Source organism: Eleutherodactylus coqui, chromosome 6, assembly GCF_035609145.1.
Source record: "Eleutherodactylus coqui strain aEleCoq1 chromosome 6, aEleCoq1.hap1, whole genome shotgun sequence".
Taxonomy (NCBI): Eukaryota; Metazoa; Chordata; class Amphibia; order Anura; family Eleutherodactylidae; genus Eleutherodactylus; species Eleutherodactylus coqui.
This window is the reverse complement of record NC_089842.1, coordinates 164,662,611-164,674,860: the sequence shown is the minus strand read 5'-3', so window position 1 is coordinate 164,674,860 and position 12,250 is coordinate 164,662,611. Positions and strand designations below refer to the sequence as shown.

The following is a 12,250-nucleotide window of genomic DNA, read 5'->3' as shown; positions in this document are numbered from 1 at the left end:
CCCAACACACCGATTCCAGAAGCATCTGTCAGTCAATCACCCTCAGATTTCAAGTCGCCAGTCAGCTTTTGTCTTCTTGAGTATGCAATGTATTAGTGTATAGACGTTACGAATATTTTCCCCCGATGGGCCGAAGAAAACCAAGTTACATTGGCTATCATATGTCTATAGACAGCTTAGGGGTAGATTACAAACTGGAGCCAATTTGGAAACATTCTCACATTCTCACATTAGAGACAGTCACTTAGCAGATATATTGTAGTCGCTCTGGATTGTTTCATGAAGAGCTGCCAAAATCTCTTCAAAGGCTGCACTAATTCTGGTCTCCTGTAAGTGGTGCTTCATATAAAGGGAAGTTGTTTTTATCACCCAAAGCTACAGATAAAGTACGTGTATGATCTAACCCCCCAATTACCCCAAAATACCCACACAATTGACAAACACTACGATCCTATAACCTTCCATACTGCATTGTGATCTGAAATTTCCTGGACCGTGGAATTACATAGAGGGAATGCATGGAAATGGTTGTGAAGATTTCATATTTTGCTGTCATTGAATGGAAACATTCCCTGCTTACAATCAGATCCTGACCTAGTTTTGCTTTCAAAATGTATTAGTGTACCTAAGAGCAATCATTATGAGAGAGTGGTGCTCCTGCTGTGTTCAGCTCGCAGAGATTGCCTCCACTAACACATTTCCAAGAAAATGTTAAAGGAGTTTTCTGGCACTAAACTATTGATGAGCTATCCTCAGGGTAAGTCAGTTGATCGGAGGGGGTCCACACTCAGAATCCTTACTGATCAGCTGATTGAGGTGAAGGTGCCGCTCAGGTAAGTGCAGTGGCCACTTTAGTCCATACCCAGCATGGCATCATACATTATATAGCAGCTATGCCTGGCATAGTAGCTCAGTTCCATTCACTTGAATGGAACTGAGCTGCTCTCAGTCTATGTGACCGATGAGCGTAAAATCACAGGCCTGAGAAGAGACTGCAGCACTCACCCGAGCGCCACGGTTTCTTCAGTCAGCTCATCAGCGGAGATTCCGAGTGGCAGACCCTCGCTTATTAACTACGGATGACCTATCCTGAGGATTGGTCATCAATAGTTTAGTGCTGGAAAACCCCTTAAATGCTGGACTAAAGGAATTGTCTCATAAGATGAAGTTATTCTCTATCCACTGGATAGGGTAGTGTTTACCAACTCCAATCTTTAAAGGCCCATTTAGACAGGATGAATGTTGGGCAAACGATGTATTGAGTGTCGGCTATGTTAGGGCAAAAGAGAGGGGCGGGGAGAGCACAGAGAGAAATCTCCTCCTGCTGCCCCACTGTAAGCCAACGATACTAGCTCCCATGCAGCAGCACGAGAGTGAGTATGTGCGGGGACGAGTGTCAGGCCTCATTTGCCCGACATTTGTCCTGTCTAAATGGGCCTTAAGGCAATTTGACAACTATGTACTTATGAAGCTCCACAAGTCCACAAGAGCTCAGGCCGGACTGTTCTCCCCTTCACTTGGGCAGTTGTAACCTTCACAGAACCGCAGGATTGCACTCTTATGTCCTAAATGAGATGGGAATGGAAGGTGTATAAAGTTCCGGGCTCTCCTAAGACATGTTGTGAAGAGTAGTTACATGATAAAGCAATGCAGGAGAAGACTTTGTTTTAATTTTTGTGATGAGGCTCTTTGCCAGTGATCTATAAACATACATATGTCCTATAGTCCTCCCAACCAGAAGACTAGAGGATCCTGGTGACATATGGTTCAACTTCTTACCTTAGTTGATAAGACTTTTTGATCATTTTTTACTACATTTTTTTTAGAGACAGGGGGGACCAAAAAAGTGCAATCCTGTCATTGTGGGGTTTTTTTTCACTATGTGGGACAAAATAGTGCATTACTTTAATAGACCAGACTTTTACGGATGTGTCGAAACCAAACATGTTTTTTTTGGTTTCGTTTTTTCCATTATAAATATGGGGAAAAACTTTTTAAAAACTTATTATCCTTTATTGTTTGCAATATTAAAAAAAAACACTTATTGTCACTTTTTTTTTTTAGTACCCAATGGGAACTTGAATTTACGATCGCTTGATAGCTTATAACAGATACAAGAAATGAAGTCACTAGTGGTTAAGTAGAGGGAGCTCGGATGCATTTTTATCCTGGGTCCGTTATGGCATTCCAATAATACATGACCACTTGTAGCAGCAGCATAAAATACATTGGATGATATATAAAGAAAGAACAAAGAAAATTCACTTAAACTGTACAAATAAGAAAAGTCTTGAGGGCAGGATGGCCAGGACTATGGTTGTACAAATAGCTTGTTGACCTCAGACTCAAGCAGCCAATAACAGTTTATTTTATAGTCCCGGAATGCCAGGAGCCTTTGAGTAGCTGTTAAATGAGGTTGTTGATTTTTACATGCTTCCAACAGTAAAAGTTAGTAACAAGTTACTGCCAACTGTGATCCATAAAAATCCCCGTCATCCTCACTTTTTATTTCAAACGCACTTGGCCACCTTTTATGCAGCGGAAACATGTCCAACCATAAAGATAAGTCTCGATGCCAGAATGCGCCATGTAGATGACACAGGAAACTGCACAGATCTGTTTTATGTATAACTCATACTCTGTCAGCACCCACCCCTTCATCCATACTCTTACAACTTCCTTCTGTCTTATCTCCCCTTCAGCTGGACACATACAGAGTATATCTTCTTTGTCCGTACAGAGACGAGCAGAACAAAAATGTTTTCTTTGCACCATGTATCAAACAGAATGATGATATATAGAATAAAGCCACCTTCAGACGGGTGTATTACGGGTGCATATCTGCGTTCGTAATACAGTTGTGTGCCCCAGCTTGATCGTGGGATCTACTGAGCCAAGCTCAGAGCATCAAAGAAATCTATGATGCTTCAAGTTCGGGTCAGTGAACCCCGCCATCGAACTGGGACACATCTCTGTATTACAAACGCAGAAATGCACCTGTAATATGCCTGTCTGAAAGCGGCCTACCGTAACGGATCACCTAAACACTAATGTATTAGGAAACCACCTACATAGCAAACAGTAAAACAGCAAATCCTTGATTAGCAACTCTTTTGTATAATGTTATTTTACCTAAAAGTGATCCAAAAACATTTATGCACCCATAGGAGGCAATCTCAATAGTAGTGCCTTTCTAAAAGTAATCCAATAATAGTCCTAAAAAATGTCAAAATAATGTTGACTGATGGTGGTCACAAGCAGTGATAAGTGATTGTTCAAATAATCACCCCTTCTTCCCCAAAAAAGGTGGGTCAGTGGTTAGAACTGTTGCCTTGCTGTTCTCGGGTCATAGGTTCAAATCTTCCCAATGACAATATCTGCATGGGTATTTTCTTCATAATAATCATCCTTATTAGGGCTCACAAGCTACATTCACTCCACTCAGATGTTTTGCTTGGCCAGATTTGAACCTGGGACCCCAGTGCTGCAAGGCAACAGCACTAACCACTGAGCCATTGTCCTTTTCCTTGCTCCTTTTTCCAATTCGTCCTCCTGTGTAATATATATTTACTATATAAATAAAGGCCATATTTTATCACCCAGCCAATCACAATGAGCAATTCTAGTCATAAGCCTCAGCTTACACTGGTGGCGCCCCCTTCAGTAGGAACAGCTGATGCACCTGGTGTCCATGGTAAGTCCAGGTAGCTAACCACCAACTGTGTGAGATGAAGCAGAATGAATAAATGAATATAAATGTCACAGGATTTTGAAAAAACAAAGGAATACAACTGAGGTGGGGGCAGATTGGGTCTGACTTTAAATTCCTTTTATTTCATACAATAAAGTCTGTTAAGTCAATGATTACACTGTTATTGTCTTCTTCATTTACATCAGAGGCTTCAGCAATTATATTCTATATATCATTACTACTATTATGCAGATGTGTGTTGATGATGATGAGAATGCAAATGGGAGGGGGTGGAGGGGAGTAAATTTTCCTTTTTAGGAAAGGTTTTTTTTAATCCTTTGTATACCAATACACCATGTTCTAGTCAGTAGTGATGATGATGATGGTGATGATGATGTGGATGATCATTAGGGCTTATATACTAATTATCTCTTATCTGTTGCTTGGTTTATGATTCCACAAAGCACTAAACATTCTGCCTGATCAGAACCAGTGTCATAATCTGCTTTTATAACCTTTTTAAGATGCTAAAGGGATCTGCAGTTCTCTAAACAAACGGTCGTTTGAGGGACGTAAAACAGTGCTTAATCCATTGGCGGGTGCAATGCAATTCATTGCACTCTTATCTAAAGCATTAAACTCCCACATAGGAGGTTGTTAGCTCTCCAGGTAGTCTATCTCCCCAAACAATATTCTCCATCCCAATTAGGATGACACAGCTTCTGTTTAATTGCTATTGCTCAAATCCATGGGCTGGCAAAGGCATCTAAAGCTTGTCTCTCACTTCCAGAGGAGTCATGACTGGAACATCTGTTTCACAGTATTGCCACAAAAATGCTTTCTTTCTGGAAGGTGTCATTTTAGATCCTAAGGCCTAATTACTGGGAAGGGAGTTTGGAAGGGAGGGAATGCCCCCCAGCCTCCAGCCCCCAGGTTCAAGGTATTTACAGTCTAATGCTTATTATACTTTTCACACTGCCTGTATTCCCTGGGGGGGTCTGTTTTCTAAAAGTGAATATATTTGCACAGTCTTGAGACTCCAGAGGGTCTGGTTAAACGGTTTAAAGGCAGACATCTGTCCATAAATGTAAATAGCAGAGAATTATATAGACGTGACACAGAAGGAGACATCAAGTGTATATTCATCATTACATCCTTGAGTGCACAATAAAAACTTTTTTTTATTGAAGCAAGATAGGTAGATATGAGACGTATGATATATAGATATGAGATATATGATAAATAGATATGAAATATATGATAGATAGATAAATAGATAGATAGATATGAGATATATGATAGATAAATAGATAGATAGATATGAGATATATGATATGTAGATAGATAGATAGATAGATAGATAGATAGATAGATAGATAGATAGATAGATAGATATGAGATATATGATAGATAGATAGGAGATAGATAGACATGAGATATATGATAGATATATGATATATAGATAGGAGATAGCTAGATATGAGATATATGATAGATTATAATCATGAGATAGATAGATAGATATGAGATATAAGATAGATAATTATGAGATATATGATATATAGAGAGATAGATAGATAAGTAGATAGATAGCAGACAGAATTGGGCCCAGTTAGAGATAAATAGAAACATATAGATAATTTATAGAAAGACATGAAACTTTAGAGCCATCCACAGACACAATATTAGATTTTTCTCAAGAGATTATACAACTCTTGTCGAAGTGGTTCACTGACAGCCGAATGCCGCAATGATGCAAGCTATATATGAGTCCTCAGGAACGATTGTAGTAAAATAGTCTGTGGAAAGCTTCTGCCACTAACATTTGAAAACTATATAGATTTCTAAGAGTATCTACTCTTTGACTTCTGAAGTAATGCAAATGGAAGATGTTACACTGCCTCAGCAGTGCCACCTATTAGGAGTCTTCTCATGCCTACCAGGTAGTGTGGTATCCACAAGGAGAAACTGTACCCCTCCCAACCCACATCATAAACCTCTCACACACAGCAAGCACACAACCTAATATATATCGGATGAGGGATAAAAACCACTAAACAGCCCATCTGTACAAGGTTATATTTTCCTTCTAGAGAAGACTCTGGTTTTGGCTTATATTCCCAGTCATTGTTACAAGTCCTGTGACAAGGTTGACTTGCAGGAAAGCTATCTTCTAATAGATGGCAATGCAATGCATCTCTCATTTGCATACCGAATTTCCTAGAGAAGCACTGCATGGCCTTTTAAGTCTCCTTACGCCTACCAGACTGTCTCCACAAGGAAAAACGGTACCCCTCCCAACCCACTTCTGAAGTAAAAAAAAAACACATAAGTGTATCTAACTCCCCTTCCTCTTTTTGCCTATCCCCTCACCACAGAATCAGGTGCTCTATTTTCAGCAAACCCTTCGTGAAGAAAACTCAACAGCCTTTGGTTTCTGATTTTCTTCTATTGACATTCCGACTATAAACCAAGACTTATGTCAAACATGAAGAACTAATTATTTTGCATTGCCTACCAATGCAAAATAACAATCTTATATGACTAAGCAAAAAACATGGACTGAGTTACAAATGGACTAACTCAAGTGCAACTTTATAGACTGCTCGAACCTTCACACCCTACTACCCTTGACACACCCAACTACCTTTTTCCTTTTGCCCCTCCTTATTCCTTTTTATTGGGATATTTAAAATAAAAAAAATAAAACATTTAAAAAACCAAAACGCATTAGCCAATTCTATTCTGTGAGTTAGATAACACCTAAGGGGAGTGCCATCATATGCATGGTCAGCAGAGAAGATGCATTTAATGGGGGAAACAGATAATCTTCAGTGTTTGCAATTGGGTGACAACTACCATATGATCATTTCTAAAAATACAGGATTAGATGTGAAAAGTTCGTAGTCTGCACTGTATGCTAATACTTTTTTTTACCATTTGTGGCATATTTTTGGGTCTTCATCACATCCCCAATGTAATTTGAAATACAAAGGAAATAATCACAGGCCACATGTTGTACCTGGCTGAGCCGCTGTCTATGCACATAAACATAATCCTCAATTTCCACCCATACTGATAACCTCATGCATTTCGAGCCTCCTTTATTTACACACGTGCTGCTCACCAACATAACCTCAGCCTGGCTATTAATGTGTTATTCTAAGGATTATTCTATTTCAAACAAGCATCAATCTGGGCGTAGCTGCTGACCTATTGTTTTTCCTGAGCTAACAACAGATCCAGGAAAGAGAAGTGTTGCCTAAAACAGTTGGATACGATGCCTGCCAAAACACAAATTACATGGAGGCTGAATAGGAAACTGTTCCCTCACATAGAAATCAGAGGTTAACCATGATGGGTGTAATGAGCTTCAACCTGTCCTGCACGGATGTGCCGCATGTCGGGGGGATTTTCCTACATATCATGAGTGGAAAAAATAATATTTTCTAGTACATTCTAAAATATATAGTTGGGTCTCTTTACATTTAGGTTTTCTCTGAAATCACCTTGTCTTGACCTTCCTCTTGTAAGCATGACTGGGTGTTAGAGAAGATAAGAGAAGACAAGAATTTCATACTTGGTACTACCTGGGCCAGAGCTAGTACTTAGCCAACCCAGTAGGGCCTACTCAGTCTAAGGAGGCAAACTCGGGGGGGTGGGATTGATCTGGTCTTCATTTCATGAAATCAATTGTATCTGCATCTTTAAGACAGACACAATTGACCATGACAGTGGCACTGCGAGAAGTCGAGCGCTTCCTATTCCGCCACTTCGTCATGCAGGAGTGATGATGTCCCTGCACCGCTTGCATTGTTCCATATGATCCATGCCAAAAGAAGCCAAGACAGAGGATGGAGGATACCATGGGAGCACAATGGAAGTGGGTGAGCTGATTCTATTTTATCGTTGGGACACAGTTGAGCCTTAGTAATTGCTCAAGAGGCACAGTGCCAAAAATTGTGTGAAAGAAGAATAGCTACGATCAAGTTCTGATCTTAATTAGCGTTTACTCGTCCATTCACACGAGCAGCTGAGGCGTATCTGTGAAAAAAAATACACTGCAGCACGGAAATCCCTTGTTAGGCAGAAATCCTCGAAATCACTACTAATGCTTAAATAGAGGCAGCTGTATTCTTTTCCTAGTGCTCTTTTTTTCAGATCCCATAGAAGCCTATGGGAGCTTGTAGCGTATCTCGGAAAAAAAGAAAGGGCAAGACCTATCTTTTCATGCACCGTATAAAATCGGTTGCCGTTGTCTGTCGCCGATGTCCTATTTTTCCTGACATGATTTTAAAACGCGGCTAAAAATCACTCATCTGAATGAATACATTGGAATACAATGCTTCAGATAATCACGATTTTTGAACACAGCTGCAATAGCTGCTTATATACGGACGTGTGAATAAGGCCTAAACCTGCGTGAGAGCCCCTATTTTCTGCATCAACCCCGTCATGCACTGCACTAGGCGTAACACGGAGGACATAGTGTATGAGACATTGTCACTTTGGTGGTCTCAAACATCATACCTTCCCCATGCCCCTAGCCTTGCAACAAAGTTACCAAAGATAACCTGCACAGGACATACAGAGGTGCAGGGCCACACAAGGTGTCACATAGGAAGTCCAGCTTCCACAATGTGGGATAAGATGGAAAGCTTAATTGATTTACTTCAAAGGATCCATACAGAAAAGGCAAACACTGCTAACATAGTAACAAAGGGCCTATACTTGGTCTGAAAGGTATTAGAGGTGTCTGTTCTGTTTCAATGGATCCTTTGAAGTAAGCCAAGAAGGCTGTAGATGTTATCCTATACTGTGGACACTGGATTTCCTTTACAATCCCTTGAGAAAGAGAGTACACCCGAAGAGTGCAAATCTGCATACAATATATTCAGGGTGTCTCTAAAGTAAGTCCCACTATTATGAATTTATTACTCAGCAATTAACGTACATGAGAGACTGTTCTGGTATTTATATGATGCACAAGGATCCCAGATTGTATCTACATTACATTGATTTAATATGAGCGCCGTGGGTGACACAACAAACAGCGATTTAGTAATGGATGCGGCACGTAAGTTTTATCCTTTATGTAGCCCTACAAGTAAAAAGTCAGGTGATCACAAGGGTGACGACATGAGGGTCAAGTTGTTTCTTCCCACTCTTCCTATCTAGCATTGAGGCAGGGCGTCGTTGAGGTAGGTATGGACTTGAAGGTGAAAGTGGGGTGGTGTGCTATCATGCTGGTAGATGTAATCATCATAGTCATCATTCAGTTTTCGCATTAACCAATTTTCCATCATGTCCGGAAAGGAGAGGCCAGCACCATAGACTCCACCGAGAAGAACGTCCCCGTACAGTTCCCGCTGAGATATGAGACAGAAGACATTCGATTGTTAAGCACGAGTCACGCTCGTGCTTCATAATGACATGAGGATTCTCAGTTCTCCAAATTTCCCCCATAGGCAGAGGTGTAACTTGAAGCTCCTGGGCCCCAAGGTAAAACCTGTAACAGGGTCCCCAATTATAATGCTTTATTCATAGTACTTGGCTCCCTATATGGAGAAGAGAGGCCTTATGGGCCCCCTAAGGCTCCTGGGCCCGGGTGCAACCGCATCCCCTGCATCCCCTATAGTTATGCCCCTGTTCATAGAGCTCACATTGAATTGATGTAATGTGGAAAAAACCTGGGATGCTTGTACATCATATAAACCAGAAAACAGACTTGGCTGCTGAGTAATTAAATTATTAAAATGAGGATTACCTTCAAGACGCCTGGTATACAGTAATACATCCCTTGCTGCTGTAGCACTGCATTATTAGGCAGAGAAGGCGATCAGGAGCCTGGGAAAGCTGAATGACCCAAGTAGCAGCTGTAATCATTGCTACAGACATTCTCAGTCATCTTTTTCAAGAATAGATAGACTTTCTCAAAGAATGTGATTATATGTAATTATAAAGTGCAGTGCTAAATGTTCTTCTCTAACAGCATTTTCCTAAGTTTTGGGCATTGGTCAGAAGTTCTAGTCATGTATCAAGAACAAACGTTTCACAGTTAATGAATCGGGACGGTTTTGTTTTGCAACAATCAACACGTACTGTAGGAAATGTAGTGTTTTCCCAAGTGCTCTCTTTTCCTGAGTAGCAGTTTTAGAGGAAGAGCCCCGAGCGTTACAGACTTTGATGCTTACAATGTCAGGCTCTGTTATGCTTTCCAACACCAGGGATCAGGAAATCAGTGTACAGATTCACCTCTCCGCAGGCATGTAAATAAAGGGGCTGTTTTGAATGTGAACAAAAGAGTCCACTTTTTTCCCCCAGAAACAGCGCCTCTCTTTCCTTTGGCTGTGTCTGGTATTACAGTTCATCCCCATTCAAATAAATGCTTTAATACTAGACAAATGCAGAAAACTGAAGCATTCAGCACTCGAATGTCTTCCCCAATATCAAATAACTTTGTTGTCCATCTCATCTTTCCACCATAAAACAGGTTTGACTCTCAAACAGGATCTTATGTTATAATAAATTTATATTTTGCAGTTCACCTGTTCTTATATGTTATGTAACACTATTTTTTACATTTTAATTTCTATAATGATTTTTTGCGTGATGTCATCTGTGCGCCATGTTTTCATTGGCTGCTTGCATGTTAAATGGAGTTGCATTATTTGATAAAAGATAAGCTATGAGGATGTTATTGTTGTATGAAACACCAAAAGCTGCTTTTCCAGTGCGCAACTCCATTTTTTATGGTGGAAAGATGTGATGGGCAATATAGTGATTTGATATTGGGGAATACATCTGAGTGCTGGCTGCTTCCTTTTCTTGCAATTGCTACTACACACCGGGCTGAGGTGTGGTTCGGGCACTAGACATTATCCCTCAAGCGGATAAGCTGGATTTAGTTAACCATGAATACTGGACAAAGCTCATGGACATGAGTGACGCTTATTAGCCCCTTATTACTAAATGGTGGCATCACTATCAGAGCCCGGGGCAGATGCTCCGCCTCAGTAAGAAAATCCTTCCATCACCAGTGAATTTATGCTTGAGTACACAACCGATTGTAGATGTTATTGTTGGCCATACCTCTATTCTACAAATAATGATACCGGCTCCCAACTGAATAACTTCTTTACTGTCACTGGTTACATCAAAAATTCACGGCTTCAGAACAGGTACAGTAGTCAGTATATGGAGGAGGTGATGGGATGTAGGGTCTTATCTTACTGCTATTTGTTACTCGCATTTGAGGTTACAAACATCTATTATCCACCACAGTTTAGACACAATTTCCCATATGGACAGCACTATATTGTACAGTCTCTTCAATAGGGCAGTGCGCTTGCACACCGCTGTCGGTTTTCGAGGACGCTCACATTCTCTACTGCCGCACGCACACTTCTTCCTCCGTCTTTTTACAACTGTCTCTCACCAACTCATGCGCTCCTCTTACTTCTGTATTCAGGTTACTGACACCTGGTCAGGTGACCTGTTACTCCAATCCATGGTCTCTTTTTGAAACCATTCTCCTCGGTCTCACTCTCTACAACTCCTAACTTTAACTCCATATGTCAGAAAATGGTTTCTACACCACTACTCTCCCTATCCATGTACCAAACAAATAATAGTGATTAGACAATAACATAATGAACATCATTGAACAGTATCAGTAGCAACTCAAAACGCTCATGTCTTCCTAACCCCTTACACGCTGTTTCTAGAAAAAAAGCTGACACTTTTTGCTAATGTCAAACATCTCCATTAGTACTTATGTAGGAAAGAGAGCTGTGTCCTTTATGGGTCACTAACCATCAACTCAACCAACCTGACTGACTGTAGTTACAATCAGATTATTGCTTTATGACAAAAATATTGCTACATTGTCGCTAAAGCAGAACTTGTCTCTACAGATCAGTAATGTTGAATGGAGTGCAGGGTGTTTAGGCAACCACTGCTCCATTCGTTTCATTGGGGTTGATGGAAATAGCCAAGCGCATTGTATTCAACTATCTCCAGCAGTCTCATAGAAAATGAATGGGGCGGCACTGTACAAGCACAACATGTGCTTTATTCAAGCTGCTACTCATTGTGGGGCCTGCAGCAAGGAGGATGGGGGGAATGGGACCCCTATTCTCGGGATCAGCGGGAGTCCCAGTGGTCAGACCCCCACCCATCTATCAGTTTTTTGCATGGGTGAATACTTGAAAAGACATACAGTAACCAGGATACCCCTTTAAGTCATTGATAGTTGCTTTGAGGTCTTGAGGGAGTAAACAAAGGATATGTGGTGTATATTATTGTATATATAGTGTGTGTGCTATACATTATGGCCCCATCCCCATGGCTTGTTACGGCTACATACAGGGGGTTTGTCTTTTTGATTCACATGGAATTGTACCATGTTTCATTGGTTGCCATATTGCAAAGATATTCTTAAAGGTACACTGTTTTTCTTTCCATTCATCATGTAGCTATCGCTCTAATATATATAAGTGAGCTAATGGTATGTTGGTTATTTATTTCTGTCAGAAACTTCAGATGATCAATTCTGAT

The 12,250-nt window shown here is 40.6% G+C and overlaps 1 protein-coding gene across 2 annotated transcripts in view; it reads right to left on the bottom strand.

The window, feature by feature from the left end:
• The window catches only part of KIF26A (kinesin family member 26A), a 133,668-nt gene that overhangs the window by 102,753 nt on the left and 18,665 nt on the right, over nt 1-12,250 (bottom strand). The window lies entirely within an intron of this gene.